Consider the following 18,099-nt stretch of genomic DNA (forward strand, 5'->3'; position numbering starts at 1 on the left):
CTTGCAGAAGAGGAAAATCTCCACAGTGCTCCCACATCTTGATCTGAGTACATTGTGGTGATATTTACATTCAAATGGAGATAGAATCATGAAGGGTTTAGCTGGAGGTATTTGCTCATCAGGACTATAGGCCCATCAGGACTCATCCTTTTTAAGTATTCCATTTCTTTAGAACAGGATCTAATTGTTTCTTGAATGATCCTTGTGTTTTGCTTCAGCAATTGCGCCATTCCATATGTTTATTATGTTCTAAGTAGGGGGAAAAATCTTGCAAACATCTGTTATGGGTTGTTTTTTAAAAAAATCCTCATTTACATTCCTTGCAATTGTTACATTTCTGGAAATGGGCATGCGACTGACATCATGTATTAATAAAGTAGTGTGTGGTATAACCACTGCAATGTCTCTAGTTTTGTTTTTGTTATTTTCATGATATTAAACCCTATGTTATTAGAAATTAGAATGATCTTGATTTTTTCCTCTACTAGAAAAGTGAAATAATAAAATAAGACCTAGGTTAACAATTGCCCTCCACCAACATAAAGGGAATTTTTTTTTTTTAATGAAGCTGCCTCTTGACCCATAAACCAACCTTTGTGTGTTATAGATTGCACAACTCTAGGGGTGTATAAAATAGAGCTGTAGCAAAGTAGGGCAAATAAAATGCTTTTGAAATTGAAGAACTCAAATTACCCCCTCCTTATTTCTTTTTATGCTTCTATTAATAGTAATAATGCGATAATCTTGGTCTTGTCCATCTGACTTTTATTATTCTTTGTTTTGAATATAAATATTATTTACATTTCTATGCTTTATTAGTATATTTTCATAAGTCGCTTCAAACTTTTATAGAGAAAGGCAAGGTATAAATAAATAAAACATGATACTGACAATAAGGAAAATGTCTTAAATATGTATATCATTAGCATATTTACTTATATAGTCTCATATGACTTGTGTAACAACTTGCAGAAGACAGCATTATTATTTTGCTTTTCATATCACATGAAAAAGGGAGTGAAACTCAGAGAAAAGAAATTGCTTACCCCAAATAGCAAAATTGGATAGGACTTATCGAGACCTTTGAGTTACAGAATTATTTCAATGCACTGGTTTTCCATATAACTTTCATCTAGTTTTACATACTTTGTTAATAATTGACTTAGAAGTAGCTTCAAATCTGGTAGATAGTCATTATTAAATATTTATTTATTTTATTATTTTTTAAAAGATTTTATTTATTTATATGAGAAGAGAGAGCACAAGTGGGCTGAGGAGCAGGAGAGGTAGAAGCAGACTCCCCACTGGAGCAGGGAGCCCAATGCAGGGCTCGAACCCAGGACCCCGAGATCACGATCTGAGCCGAAGGCAGATGCTTAACCAAATAAGCCACCCAGGTGCCCCTCATTATTAAATTTTTAAATAACTTTTAGAGAGTGTGTGTGTGTACATGTTCACCCACACCAAGATATCAAGATTATAAAATTTATAAGAACTTGAGGTTTGGTGACTTGGCCTAAGTGACACCATTTTGGGCCTGTGGTTTTAAGAAGTCTGCCCTCTTAGAAGCACCTGGGTGGTGCAGTCGGTTAAGCATCTGACTCTTGGTTTTCACTCAGGTCGCGATATCAGGGTCATGAGATCGAGCCCAGCACTGGGCTCCATGCTCAGCTCAGAGTCGGCTTGAGATTCTCTCTCCATTTCCCTCTGCTCCTCCTGCTCGTGCTCTGTCTCTGTAAAATAAATAAATCTTTAAAAGAATTGTGCCCTTTTAATCAACACTCAGCTTTAACTGAGAGATGTGATCAAAATTTAGGGTACTACTCTCAGTTACCACCTCCCAGAAGGTATTAAGCCTTAAGTGCACATCACACAGCTAAAAAAGGCGCCAGCTGACAGCTGGTCCTATCCAGATGCTGAAGACCTCCAAATCAAATTGATGTGGAAGGGAAGGCGCTGACATGGAGGTAGACTGCTTCCGCCCAAAACAACAGATAAAGACTTCATACTTTAGTAAAACCCTTTCCTCTTTCCTTTATTCTGGTATTGGCCTAGAATGATAACGCTCTCATTTGTGTCTCCTACTGCTAAGGGTGGGGTTAACCTCTGGAATTTAGACCAACCTTTTATTTCAGGCTAGGAGAAAATCTAAACATGCCCCTAATTTTTCACAAGCAAAATAAGACAACTCATTGGTCGACTCCCCTTAATTTATATCATTGAGTTAGAAAAGGCCTACGAGGAGGATTTCATGATCTAGGATTCACTCCCTTTGGCAGGTCCCTACTTCCCTGGTTAGGGAAATGTAAGACTATGATCAGGAACTTCTTAGGTCCTAAAGTTTCAGAATCTGTTGTTAAGACAAGAGCTTCCCAGCAAAGATCCTTAGACTCTCTGGCCGAAGTTCTTGAAAGGAGGCTAGCCCTTGAGTATCTTCTAGCTGAGCAGGGTTTCTGCTGTGGTAACACCACCTGCTGTGTCTGGATTGACACTTCTAGGGAAGTTAAAGCTCAATTACATGAAATCAAGGAGCAAGGCACTTGGCTTAAAAAGGTGAGTCTTTGGGCACCTGGGTGGCTCAGTTGGTTGAGTGAGACTGCCTTCGGCTCAGGTCATGATCCTGGAGTCCCGGGATCGAGTCCAGCATCGGGCTCCCTGCTCAGCAGGGAGTCTGCTTCTCCCTCTCTCGCTCCCCCCTCTTGTGCTCTCTCTCTCTCTCTCATTCTCTCTCTCAAATAAATAAATAAAATCTTTAAAAAAAAAAAAGGTGAGTCTTTCAGCAGGGTCTTTCTTTGACTTCTTTGATTTTGATTCTTTTGGGTCTGGGGGACCATGGCCTCAAAGTGCACTCCAAATGTTGAAAATTATGCTGTCTACAGTCATCATAATAATCTTCCTGCTATGTTGTATTCTCTCAAAAGCTTTATTTTTAAAAAATTTTATTTTATTATGTTATGTTAATCACCATACATTACATCATTAGTTTTAGATGTAGTGTTCCATGATTCATTGTTTGTGCATAACACCCAGTGCTCCATGCAGTACGTGCCCTCTTTAATACCCATCACCAGGGTAGCCCATCCCCCACCCCTTCCCCTCTAGAACCCTCTCTCTCAAAAGCTTTAAATGTGTGTTTCTAACTGCTAATGACCAAGCAAATGATCTGAGACTAGAACCTGAGGGAAAAAATGAAGAAATGATCCACTTAAAAAATGTGAACCTGAACCTGTGACTTGTGAATATCACAGAGGCTAAGCAAAAATGTCATGACCTATGGACACACGCAAAGGACTGACAAAACTGCAAGAACTTCATGTTTTCTACAGAATTTTTTCCCATACCGATCTGCTTATCAAAAATGATCCATAGCTTCCTAAGATCACAGCAACCAGTAACTGGGTTTGATGAAAACTGGCAGGATTTATATACATGCTCTCATTGATGATTTGGAGATGGCAATAAAAGCATTCATTGTTCATTATGTTCTTTAAAGTGGACAGTACTATTTTGGAGGAGGGAAGAGTTTTGTTACTAAGTCAAGTTGAAGTACATGGCAAATTATTCTCTTGTCAAGGGTCTGCTGTAAATAATGATGTGAAATCCCCTTAAGTGTTTTGGATTTAGACATAGTAATTGTTAGTGGTATCATATGGTACAGCTACAGTTACATGCTATATGCACCAGAATGGTCTAACCCCCGCAATCATCTCTGCACTAAACTCAAAATTTTAAGTCAAGATTTTTCGTTGTCTCATCAAAATGTATTCCTCTTCTTACATCTCCTACTTTGGTTAGAATTGCCACCATTCTTCTCCTCAAACAAGTTTAGAATTTCTTAGTCAGATTACATTTGCCTTCCCCAGTATTATGTGGCATGGGGCATTTGGGGTGATAGAAAGATCACAAGTATTGGAGTCAAAGGTCTACATTTTCTACCTTGTATTTGTTAGATGATCTCGACCTGTTTAACGTTTTTTGAGACTGTTTTCTCAACTATAAGATGGGACGAAAATAAATCCCACAAATATATGATAAACTTCCGGTGAGATTTAATGTAGAATTTCTAGCAAAGACTGGATAGAAAAGTCACTCAATGAATTTTAATCCTGCTTATATGTTCTTGATTGTCATACAGCTTTCCATTTGTACACACTTTTATTCATCCTCTGTTTATCACATCCACTGCCACTAATCATGTAAATACCTCAACTAATGCAAAATCAATGGTACAAACATGCTGTTTGTATAACTTCCTTCAAGCCCATGGTGCATCTTTACAAAATATGTTAAATATTCCTCTTGGTTGCATTTAAAATAAAGATACTAAATTTGGCATTTAAGAGCCTCTATTATCTGGCACAACAGTATTTTCTACATTGATGTAACTTACTACCTTTAATGTCCTCTTATGCATCCTGTATTTGCTGTTCAGGCCAATCCATTTGCTGTATTCCTCAAACACCTTCTATCCTGGCAGGCATTATTTTAAAAAATGTAACTATAATGATATAAAACTTATTTATTTTAGAAAATACATACCATTATTTTATAGGCATTGTCTCATTTAACCTTCACAAAAATGATCACATAATGCTAAAGAGAATGGGCGCTGGAGCCCTACTGCCTCAGTTGGAAACAGAGCTTTGCCACTTCCTAGTCATGTGACCTTGAACAATTTACTTCATCTTCCATTTTACAGAAGTTCAGAGGGCATTTAGTCTTGGAGGTGTGTTTAAGCACCATAAAATCTTCCAGAATCTAAATCCAATTTTATCAAGTGAGGCAGTATTTTCTTTCATTCATTCATCATGAATATTTAAATATTTAATTGTCAACACCAGCAGTAAAAATTAAATAAATATCTTAATAAATATTATTATTTTTATATTCTCAAACAGTTTAAGGAAAACACACACGCACATACAATGATCTATATGCACACACAGAGAAATCTGTTTGGCTCTGTGGAATTTCTGGAATATAAGAGTGATTCATCAAAGGCAGTGACAAAATATTTGACCTGGATATTCTTTAATAACAGGACAAAGGACAGTGAGTTCAAAGAAGAGAATGAAAAGTAATGATAAAAACACCCCTAGGACTTTGCAGATGCAGAAGAGGTTTCTTTGTATGACCTTGTGTTGTTAATGAGTAATTTTTTAAATCTTTCCTCAATAAATCTTACACCCATCATCAAATGGCCTATGGAGTGAAAACAATGTTAAAATATACATTTTTTGATGTTTTCATAATTATGCTTAGATTCTTCTTGTAAGTATCATGAACTCTAGCCGAGGGCATTTCTCCTCATAGTGAAGTGTTTTCCTTCTCACTGCTCTTTTCATCTCCCTTCCTTTTCATGTTTCTGTTAGAAAAGGGAAGGTCCCCTTCATGCTACACCTCACGTATGGAATGCTAATGAGGAGATTTAGGGTATAAACTGAGCTAACTGAGTTACTAAGCATCACAGCTTTGGTGGGCTTGGATCTTTGGGAGATAAATGTGTATACTCCCTTTAGTGACATTCAACCTGACTTCTCACTTCTCCAAGCACAGGGACTCTTGAAAGTAAAATTTATTATCTCTATATAAAAAAATACAAACTTGGTGGTAAAAATGTGGAAAACAGAAAAATAAAGCAAAATATATCTGCTCATAGTCACACAACCCAGAAGTTCATTCATTCATTGGTTAGCCACACATTCATTCCTTTAGGAAATATGGGTAAATAGTCTCTCCTGTGTTGAGACTTGCTCTGGGAGATAAGCAATTTGGTCTACTGGGCCACCAGGGTGTAGATGCCACTGCAATATAATATATAAATATATAAATACAATAGTAAATCGTCTCTTCAATACCTAAATGCACTCTACACATTTTAGAATTAGTACCAAATACATAAGAGTGGATGGTATTTGCTTTCAGTTCCTTTTCTGGCTTGTTCCTTTTGGAAAGCTTCATGAACATTAACCTATGTGTCACAACTTACATGATTTCAGCTACTTTGTATTTTCATCCTTTAAAAAAAAAAAAAATGAACTAGTTCTCAGATTTTATTTTGAAACCCAACCCATATTCCACATTAAACATAAAATTTAAAAACCAGGACATTAAAAGACTGATAGTAAATTCAGTGAAGCAGAATTTTTAGTGTACTTATGTTATTCGGAATATGGAAGTAAATGAAGTTATCTTTCTGTAACTAAAACATTTGATCAACCACACTGCAGCAAAAAAACAAAAACAAAAACAAAAACCAAGATCTGTAGGAACAAAGTTGGTGTGTACGTGTGTATGGACTCAAGTCATAGCATTTGATTAAGCAACACATTTTCACGAGATTGCGAACTCATTAGAAGGTTAGCTATTAAGGCCTGGGTGGTTTTCTCTTCAGTAACAATGCAGGCTCCTCGATGGAAACATTATTAGCATACTGAGAACTAGCAGCAGTTAACATGAGTCCAAAGTTTAGCTTCCAGTTCTGGCTGTGTGACCTTGAGCAAATTCCTTAACCTTCAGTTTCTTTTGTAAAAAATCCAGTTACTAACATTTCTCATCTGGTTGTTGTATTAAACAAATGTCTATAAACCACTTAGCTCAGGGCCTGGTACTCGGTGAGCATTTCGTGTCAGCCTTCCTTATCAGTCCTGCCCTGTTTTTCTATTCACTAATGCCATAGGGTTCCTTGAAAACACCATCTTATCACATTTTCCAATCATTTACAGAACGTGAAAAAGCCAAAATTATGCTCTAGGCTCTCAATAAGAACATCAACAGCCACCACAATAACACAATTCGGCCTACATTGAAAAGTGCGTTTTTACTATTCTTTTTTTTTTTTTTTTGGCATGCATAAAACAGTCTTTTGTAATGGGAGGAAGTGTAGCATGATTTTCAAAATCCATATAGAATTTGAGTGTGTTGACCCTGAAATAAAAGTAGAATTCTTCTTAGAGAAAATCTTGTTTTGTTTCTTTCTTTTTTTTGTTTGTGGTAATGCTTTACTCAAGGTGTTTGATAAGAGAAATTAAGGTTATCAAGAAAATGTTGAAAAGAAAACTCGGGGTAGACACATGAGAGAAGGGAGGAAACAAGGACAGTGATACTGGAAACACCTTCTGTGGCTTTCAAAATAAAGACTGACCCCAGCCAGATTGAATGTGGGGAGCCATCAAAGTCATACACATTTCACATAGAGTGTTAAATATTTACCCCCCGAATCTAGTTAATTGGCAGTTGGAAGACAGATTGTTTTCATATTATTTTTCTGTTTGAGAGAAAGGTGTTAAATTGAGTGTCTCCACTTATTCAAGGCATTTTTTTTTTACTTATACTTAAGTTTAATATTAATAAAAATGACTAGTTATTTACTGAGCTTTTATAACTACTATACAATCACTAAGTGCTCTACACATATTATCTCATTCAACACTCACAGACCTGGGTTAGTTTGGCATGATTTGTACTTCCATTTTATAGACATAGAAATGGAGGTGTAGCTTGTTAAAGAACTTGTCCAGGAACCCCCAGCTAGTAAATGGGAGAGATAAATTTCAAATCTAGGCTTCCTGATAGAAGAATCAGCTGCGCTCAATGGTTCAAAGAGCAGCAGGAAGTGAAAAAATGCTTAAGAAGATCATGATAAGCCTTTCCCAGCTCTCAGCTAGAAGTCAGGAAGAGGTGCAGAACCCTAACTACACAACAGGCTCTTAGTGCGCTCGAAAACCAGTCAGTCTCCCACTTTTAATGCAGCTCGCCTTTTATTTTTCATTGGATCATTTTGGTTAGCTATCAAGCGGGAGTGAAAAGGCATGCTCAGTGATGCATGCTTAAATTAGATTTGCTCTTATTGCTTTATTTACCCTGTCACAATAAATCATAGCATTTCCATCCTCTGGTTAACTGCATATTAAAATGACATGAGATGGCAACACTTTAGTGGGCAGAAAATTAAAGGAATTTTTTTTTTTTTTCAGTGAGAAACATTTAACTTTATCTCCTTCTGAATGTATACGAGTGGCATTAAAAAAAAAAAAAATCCCATTCTTAAGCCTTAATATCAATGGCCATTGTCAGGTAAAGAAATCAGTAATTGTTATGACAGACCAGTGAAACAAAATACGAATCAACTCAGAGAAAATGGTATTTTAAACTCTGCTTACTGATGAAATTTATGTTGTTGTGACAGGCCTTCAAATATATAAAGAGTTATTTTAATTCTCATAAGCTGGGGACTTTCTATTTTTCCAAAGATGCCTTGCTTACAGACATTCCTCTGTTGGTAATACCCAAGTGTCTACACCACCCCTGCCATGCATCATTCCCAACTCGTCGGGTCAGAGGGATATTTCGGAAACTTACACACTACCTTTTGCTAAAATTTTCAAGGTGTTTTATTTCCCCAAATTTTCAAATACTTTATGGATATTGGCATCTTACACAATAATTATTCCTCTGAAAAATTTACCCGCCATTCTTTACTTTCAAGATGCTGGGTTTGTTTCCATTTTTTCTCCAAATGGTAAACTAGATGTGAAGACCAACTCCTCTCTGGATAATATATTAACAACATGAGTTTAAAAGGCATAGCTAAACTTTTGGAAATTAAAAAAAAATTGACAGCAGAAATAACAAACATCTGTGAGGGTGAACAACAATGCCGTTAGCATCTGCCTGTGTTTATTTGTCTGTATCTAGGATTCTAAAAACTGGGTCTTAGTAAACCAGGAAGAAAGTATTAAATGTATGAAATGATGGTAAATAATGTAAATGTTAAACATAGCATGAATCCCAACAACAAAGAAAACATCTAGGTTTTGTGGTTAAAGGAACCAAGGTAGAAAGAACTAAAGTCCAGGATTATGAGCCACTGTGTGCTATTAGGAGGGGGGAGGGGAGAGCAGGGGCTTCGGAGTGAAATAATTTTCAGATCTTTGTATTGTCCAGAAAAAAAAGGTAAAAATATTTATGCTCGAAAATTTTAAGTGAATATTAAAATTCCAAAGGCAACCACAAAATTATGAAGGCATAGTAAGTATAACTTCCATATTAGTTAAGAAAAAATAATGAAATATTGAAGGGAAACTCAATCCAAATAAATGGCCAAAATGAAGAAAGAGAGAGAAGAAAAAAAAAAAGGAAATAGAAAACAAACATTATGGTAGAAAACAGATCATGTATAACAGTTCTTATAATGTGATTTAAATGAACTGAACTTTTCAGCACACATACAAACAACTAAAATGATTTTGTTGCCAGGTGGACTGAGGGAACCTCAGGCCCTGAGGCCTCGATCCAGCCGGTCCAAGGAGACCCTTGGTCTGTCTTATCAGGAGAAAGAATTCAGGGACAGACACAACACAGTGGAAGAGCAGTCCTAGCAGGAAAGTTTATTAAAGCCAAAGTAAGCTCTGGAGATGTGAGAGTGGGTGAGCGGAAGGGAGAGTTTTGCCCACTGGGTTTTGGGTTTCTGCCTTTTGACAGTTGTTAACCAAAGGATGGAATATTCCCCACTTGAGGTAGGGATTTCTTGGAAGCAGGGTGGTCTCTTCCAGGAATGTGGGTTCTGGGTTTTTTTTCTTCCTTATTTGGTCGTAGGTTTCTTGTCATGGCACCCTTAGGGAGGAGATTTTAGTAGGCACTCTAGTATAATGAAGGACCACTGTGAACTTCGGCCTACTTTGTCAGCCACCTTGGGCCTGTCTGGTTTGACCTGGTTTCTTACAGTTTTGTTTTAGAGTGCTGCCAGCATGGACCTCTGACGTCCTCATAGTCAACCATGCCTTACTCTTTGCTGGCCTCCAGGCATCCTGTTAGAACTTAACTAACTGCCTACTCTAACAATTAGAGGAATTTATATATAAAAGCTAGAATGAATATCTCTAGAGTAAAACGGAAGAGGATATTTTTATAAGTAGGTTTAAAAGGATGTTTTAATTAAGATTAAGTGAAAAGGGGAACTATTAATAAATTTCACAATCTTACATTTAAACATTCTGTTTATTAATAAATACCAAAAGGACAAAAAATAAAAATAAAATCCTTAAAAAAAGTAAAATACTTCCAACCCATTTTGCCTACAATTTACTCATATCCAGAATATATAAAAACTTCCTATGAATTAGAAAAAAAAGACAAATAAACCAGATGAAAAGTGAATAAAGGTGTAAATATAACTTCATAGAATGGGAAATACAAATGACCATTAAACACCCTCAACTATCTTGGTAAACAAAGAAAAAAAAAGAAAAAGAAAATTTACACTTTTCCTATGGCAAAAACTTTAAAATCTGATCATAACAGTGTTTTCAAGGATGGGTACCCCTGGGATCACTTATCTACATTTGATGGGCATATAAAATGATACAGCCACATTAGAAATCAGTGAGGCATTGCCTAGTAAAGTTAAACATGCACATAAATACAACCCGGTAATTAAATATAGGCATACACATATATACACACATCCACACTACACACACATGTATACACATCCGTATGTATACATACATGCTACAGAATACACACATGCTCATCAGATGACATGTTAAATAATGTCCCTTTTGGAAGCATTGCTAATAATAAAAAAACACACACGCACATGCACCCAGACACAGCACAAAACACTGGATGTCCATTTTCAGTAGACTAGATCAATATATTTTGGGTCATTCATACAATAAAATATTATTTACTAGTGAAATTTATGAAATAAGACTGTGTCACATTATAAAATCTTTTAGTGATAACAGCTATTTTAAGTCTCACACTGTAGGAGTTTAGGAGGGACAGGAAATACCTTATTCTTCCACTGAATTCATCATGTTACAAACGTAAGAGGTGATTATATACATTTATGTTGTGTGTGTGTGTGCGTGAGTGCGTGTGCGTGCGTGCGTGTGTGCGTGCGTGCGCATGTACGGCAAGCACTATATTTTGGAACCACTCTTAATCAACAGTAAGAAGTTTGCTTGGTCATGAAACCTGCCAGTTAAAGGTGAAAGACTCTTGACATTTCAAGTAGAATTTTGAAGAAAAAAGGAAATATTTTTCACTGTCTATTGAATCACAAGGTAAATATCCTCACATTAAAAGGACCAAAAGGAGCAGTGGAAGGTAGTGAGTGATTTTTATTCAGAGTCAGATAGAGTTTTCTATTTTATAGCATTAACAGCATTTTAATTGTTAAATAAAGTAGAATGAAATAAAGCCAATATATCAGATATTAATAGCCATGAAAATCATTATTTCCACAAAAACAGTAATAGAAAACTATTAGATTATTTTTTACAAGCAAATTTTGGTGCCGGATATAACTTTTTCCATTATTACAATAAATGGATTTGATGACTTAGAAGTGATAATTTAAGCAAGGTTTAAGTAATGCTCAGCAAAATCATCTGCTTTGTTATTGTTGGGGGGGAGGCAAGTGGGTGTACAAATTTCATCTGTATTCAAAATGTATGCTCTTTCACTGGTAATGTATCTTTCTCCTCCAATACTGTCCAAGGATTTTACCAGCATCTTATCTTCCTTGGCTTGTCTGTGGCTGGTGTCGTTTGAAATATCATAACTTAAACTTTTGCTTTTCCATTCAGTTAAGAGCAGATGTTACTTATGATTTTGTGTATACCCTATCAAGAACAAAACAAAGCTCAGTGTCATACAGGATGATTTTGGATTCTATTGTATTCCATTATCACCTTTCTGGTTATATTTTAATTACCCCTGTACTTCTTGGAGTAGAATGCTACACACTAAAAGTCCATTTGAACGTTTTGATACAAGTGCTGTGTTCTTAACTGACTTTCTTTTGTAACAACGTTAGAGTGAAATTTATGTTTGCTGTTGGGGAAGTCAAAAAGACTCCCAGTGTTCAGATGCATAAAATGCCTTCAAAGGCTGGTGGAGGACCAAGAGCTCCGCTAAGTGCCTCGCTGGCTCCCGGCCACGCGGTGGGTGGGAGCAGGTTACTCAGCTTCTTGCAGCCCGGGCTCTGATATACATTACAGAGCGAGCATCAGAGGGGAACTATTGATCAGAGATGATTTTCTCTCAGAGAGAGACGGGCTTTCACTACCTTTTGGCCTTGTTAGTGAAACTAGTCAGTAAGAAAAATGTACATTTCGTTTCAGGGTTACAGGAGAGAAGGAAAATATTCCTCATTTGGCACCATTAGGTTCTGGTGGGATGTGCTCAGAACTACCGTTTCAGTGTAATTAGTGGACCAGTTCGTGGACTCTGATGACTGGCTTAGTTTTCCCCTCCACCAAATACAGAGGTTCTATAATCAGTTTCAAATCGAAGCACTAACTTCAGTTGGCAGGACAGTTTTCTACATTTGAGAATAAACCTTACAATGGAAACTCACGTTTAGGCTAAGCTTAGAGTTGTGGTATAAATGTAGTATACACCAAACACGGGTCTTACTCTCGAAGATCACAGTTAAATCTTGCCCTTTTTAATATAACCACCTTGTGACAGTGGGAAAACCCTGGTCCAGAGAGTGAAAACAGCGATGCAAAGAATCATGCGTGCAGGATCTTCCCCAGAGCCCTTCACAAAGCAACTTGTAGTCCCATGTTCCATGCCCTTTCCAAACAGGGCAGTTTCCAAAAGCTAGAGCAGGTTCTCTGACTTGCTGCCTTCAAAATCCATGCAGTGAGCCTTGGAATGGACTCTCTGGGCACTACAGACCAAAAACAGCCTTTAGAAGGCTCTTCCCTTGTATCAGTTCAATCTACTCTGTGAAACTCTGGCCAGATAAAATGCTGGATATTTCCTTGGACACAGGAGCCAAGGAAGAGCGAGCAGCAGTATTTGTGGAGAAACATACTGTCATTTCTATGGGAAATCGTATCTAAATGGAAAAAACAAAACACAACAAAAAACCCTGACTTCTTTTTGTGTTTACCATTTCTCCTTGCACCAAGTGCACACCGCATAACACACACACACATGCACACACCCCGTTAATTAGATTAATATTTAAATTAACATTCATATTAGTTCTAGGAAAACAACAGAGGGTATGTTGAAGAACACCTGTCTGATATTATTAATAATAAAAATAGCTCACTGAAATTCTTTCTTTTGATATGGTCCCTATACTTCGTGTGCCACGGCGCCTCACCCTCAGCAAATGTCTCCTTTATTAAGGAGATGCAATTGAATTGCAATTAGAGATGCAATTGAAACCAGTTAAGATGGTTAGAAGTTACAAACGACCTTTCTCTACTTACATGTATTGTCTTGTTTGAGTCTGCAGAGTGTACTCAAATTATTTGTCTTTACCGTTTTCAGAAATGTTAAGACTGCTATACTTGGAAGAGTGAGAGAAGTTATTTCTATTCTATCTATGCTGCTGACCTAATCATTTCAGAAAACACAATTTTCCTCATTAACCTCTCCATATAAGGTCTTACAAAGAAATGACAACAGGGAGATACCAAGGAATTAATTTTAAGTTTTGTGGAAGTAAAATAAATTTGATGTCACATACACTTACAAGCAAACGGAGTCATGGTGGCACCTTTACTCCTACCCATCAATTTTCCACCCTACCCTGTAGATATTTCTGCTGGTCTGTAAGGCTAAGAAAAGTACATCAGTCTTGAATTCAGTCCCCAAACGGAATGCTCGTCTCTGGTGCAAACACTGCCAAACTCCCTGCAAGCTCAAGGAAACACAAGGTGAATGCTTCATTTCTCTTATAAAATGCCACACGTGTATAGATTGTGAGCAATGATGATCTTATCATTGTCCATTAGGAAAAACATAACATTAAGAGTTTAAAGGAAATTATGGAGCTTTATTTTTTTTTTAAAGATTTTTTATTTATTTATTTGAGAGAGAGAGAATGAGAGAGAGCAAGCACATGAGAGGGGGGAGGGTCAGAGGGAGAAGCAGACTCCCTGCCGAGCAGGGAACCCGATGCGGGACTCGATCCAGGGACTCCAGGATCATGATCTGAGCCGAAGGCAGTCACTTAACCAACTGAGCCACCCAGGCGCCCGGAAATTATGGAGCTTTAAAAATGTGTATTTGCCAATTACAAACCAGAAGTTAAAATGGTGAATATATAAATATTAAATGTAAATAAGTATAATAAATATAAATACATAAATACTTCACCTACTACTTTACTCATATCTGAGACCAATTATTGCATCTTTAAATTTTCATTTATATGTTTATATATGTATAAACATACAAATATTTTACCTACTACTTTACTCCTGAGACCAATTATTGGATATTTATTTATTTATTTATTTATTTTCAATGATTGGATCTTTAAATTTTCATTATAAAAGTTGAGGCAAGTAAAAAAATAACATAAAGTAATACAAAGCAAAAATGTCTGGCTCAAGAATAAAATAAGAGTAATGTGAATTATTTGGTAGCAATTATCATCAAAGACAAACATTTTGTTGACTTCTCTGAACATTTTTCCTCATTTCATTTTGCCTACTTATTTTTCTCTAATTCTTTCTGATTTTGTTGCCTTTTCCTCCTTATTCCTTTTACTCTATGCTTCTGTTCCTCTCTAGAAATTCAGTTTAGGTCATGGATGTCCATGGATGCAGTAAGTAAATAAGACTTCTTTTGAACAGTTTTATACAAGACTGATGGAATTGTTGGTGTTCTAGAAAATATCAAAGAAATAAACATTCTTCGTTTCAGAAGCTTTACACAGGAAATCTAGTGCAGAAAATCAAAGTACTTTTTGAAGGGTTTGCATTAGTTACCTATTCGAAGTGACAAATTACCCTAAACTTAGCAGCTTAAAACCATAGACATTCATTATTTCACAGGCTCAGCAGTCAGAAATTCAAGAAAGCTAAGCTGGGTACTTCTTACTCAGTGTTTCATAAGATGTACTCAAGTTGTGGCCTTGGCATATATGACCTTTATTATGTTGGGGGTGCATTCCCACTGTACCTGTTTTGTTGAGAGATTTTATCATAAATGAATGTTGCATTCTGTCGGATGCTTTTTTTGCATCTTTTGAGATAATCCTAGGATTTTTATCATTCATTTTGTTATTGTGGTGTATCACATTGACTGATTTGTGGATGTTGAACCATCCTCACATTCCTGGATAAATCCCGTTTGATCGTTGTAAACGATACTTTTAAGGTATTGTTGAATTTAGTTTGCTAATATTTTCTTGAGGATTTTTGCATCTAAGTTCATCAGGGATATTTGGGCCCCCAATTTTCTTTTCTTGTGGCATCCTTGTCTAGTTTTGGTATCAGGGTTATGCTGGCATCATAAAATGGGTTTACAAGAATTCCTTCTATTTTTTGGAAAAATTTGAGAAGGATAAGTATTAATTTTTCTAAATGTTTGGTAGAATTCAACAGTAGAGCTTTCACCTGGACTTTTGTTTATTGGGAGGTTTTGAATTACTGATTCAATCTCCCTACTAGTAATTGCTCTGTTCAGATTTCTTATTTCTTCATGATTCTAGGAATTGATACATTTTTTCTAAGTTGTCCAATTTGTTGGCCTATCAGTGTTCTTAGTAATCTCTTATTATCCTTTACATTTCTGTGGTATCAGTTGTAATATCTCCTTTTTCATTTCTGATTTAATTTATTGAGCTCTCTCTTTTTTTTTCTTGGTGAGCCTAGCTAAGGGCTTGTTAATTCTGTTTATCTCTTCAAAGAAACAGCTCTTAGTTTCATTGATCTTTTCTATTGTCTTTTTAGTATCTATTTCATTTATTTCTGCTTTAATCTTTGTTATTTCCTTCCTTCTACTAACTTTGGGCTTCATTTGTTCTTATTTTCGTTCTTTCAGGTATAAAGTCAGGTTGTTTATTTGAGACTCTTTTTTCTTGAGGTAGGCATTTCTGAGTATGAACTTCTTTCTTAGAATCTCTTTTTCTACATCCCATAAATTTTGATATGTTATATTTCCACTTTTAGTCATTTTAAATCAAATAGAGTTACACCTTTTTCCCCAAAACACTTAATTTTAGGGGATCCCAGGCAATCTGCCTAATGGAATGTTTCTTATTCTATATTTATATATTGTTTCCACATTGTATTTAGTGTTTCCACAGTGTCTATATGCTCTGTATTTCTGTAAATTGGAAATTAAATCTAGAGCTTTGGTTAGTTAGCATATACTCATCATTAGTTTTTGATGTAGTGGTCACCTTTCAATTAAACATTTTTGCAAGAACACTTCATATATTGTATAATATATACAGATAGATATTTAGATATAGAGATAGATAGATAGATAGATAGATAGATAGATAGATGATAGATAGATAGTATAACATCAGAAACACACAATGACTGGTTTTCCTATTATCTTTTTAGGACTATTTGACATGGAGCCTCAGTAAGTCTTAGCAACTGTTCTAGGTATGAAGAATAGAAAGAACAAGGCAGGCAAAGCCCCTGCTCTCACAAAACTCTCAGTCAAGTGGAAGGAGGTAGAAAATATGCAAACAAGATAATTTTAAATATTGTTAAGTGAATAAAGATAGTACACTATGATGATAATTATGATAGTTTTGTAGCAGTTATATCACCATGATGATTATAATTTTAATCACATATATAAGCAATACATAAGCTTATTGTAAAATTTTGTTATGTAAACTTTTAATATAAGCATTAAGTAAGCAATATAATGACATTTCTAGTCTTGCCATGATTAAAAAAAAAACCCTCAAACATTTAAGATAAAATTTATTAAATTTTCAAGTATACTATTAGGAAAGCATGTAAAAATGATGAATGGCTATTGTTATGTAGTTTATATTAAATTTTGCAGGAAAGCAGTTTCATAAATATATGATTTATACATAGATTGTATTTGCTCTGAAAGGTAGGTGCTAAAGGTTATGATAAAGTCATCTATATGAAGTAGTTATTTCCTCCTCCTGGTCTCAGTTTTAATTTTACTTCTCCTTTGATTTAAGTGCAGTTAATAGTTGATTTTAACTTGGAGAATAATTACTACAGCTCATGAGGTACTTGAATCTCTCCAGTTTTGAAAGATAAACTTTTAGACTTCTATCTAGAGAAAGCTGGCCTCAGAATTCTTATATGGGGAGTTGCGCTGGAAGCTCCGTAGGGCAGAGAAGTCATGAGGAGGGCCCGGCGATGGTGGCTGGGCCTCCCGGGGCCTGGGGGAGCGGAGGGGGCCGCCGAGGAGCGCCGCGTCAAGGTCTCCAGCCTGCCCTTCGGCGTGGAGGCGCTCATGTCAGACAAGAAGCCGCCCAAAGAGGCGTCCCCACTGCCAGCCCAAAGCGCCTCCGCCGGGGCCACCCTGCGGCCACTGCTCCTGCCTGGACACGGCGCCCGAGAAGCTCACAGCCCCGGGCCGCCGGTCAAGCCCTTCAAGACCGCCTGGGTCAAGTCGGAAAACTCCGAAGACGGAGCCGCATGGATGCAGGAACCCGGCAGATACTCGCCGCCGCCAAGACACATGAGCCCCACCACCTGCACCTGCCGGAGCACGAGACCAATCGGAAGCCAAGAACGCCCTTTACCACGTCCCAGCTCCTGGCTCTGGAGCGCTAGTTCCGCCAGAAACAGTACCTCTCCATTGCAGAGCGTGCAGAGTTCTCCAGCTCTCTGAACCTCACACAGACCCAGGTCAAAATCTGGTTCCGGAACCGAAGGGCCAAGGGTTAAAGACTGCAGGAGGCAGAACTAGAAAAGCTGAAAATGGCTGCAAAACCTATGCTGCCCTCTGGCTTCAGCCTCCCTTTCCCCATCAACTCGCCCCTGCAAGCAGCATCCATATATGGAGCCTCCTACCCTTTCCATAGACCTGTGCTCCCCATCCCGCCCGTCGGACTCTATGCGACTCCAGTCGGATATGGCATGTACCATCTATCCTAAGGAAGACCAGCTCCATAGACTCCGTGATGGATGTTTGTTTAAATGGGTCCACCCCTCCCTCTCCAAGAAGGCAGTACCAAGCCTGTACTCCTGCTCTGCAAACCTTGCATGCGCCACCCTAAGCGGCTAGGCCCACAGGGCCACAGACATAGTTCGAATTTGTTCTTTAGGCTGGAGGCACCAAGCCCCATTTTCTTGGTGTGATCTTCTAGATGCCCCCTCCTCC

The 18,099-nt window shown here is 37.1% G+C and overlaps 1 pseudogene; it reads left to right on the top strand.

Annotated features, from left to right (window-relative positions):
* Positions 1-17,072: 17,072 nt before the first annotated feature.
* On the top strand, positions 17,073-17,873 carry LOC116643675 (annotated as a pseudogene).
* The last annotated feature ends 226 nt before the right edge of the window (positions 17,874-18,099 follow it).

Source organism: Phoca vitulina, unplaced genomic scaffold (assembly GCF_004348235.1).
Source record: "Phoca vitulina isolate PV1807 unplaced genomic scaffold, GSC_HSeal_1.0 scaffold27, whole genome shotgun sequence".
NCBI lineage: Eukaryota > Metazoa > Chordata > Mammalia > Carnivora > Phocidae > Phoca > Phoca vitulina.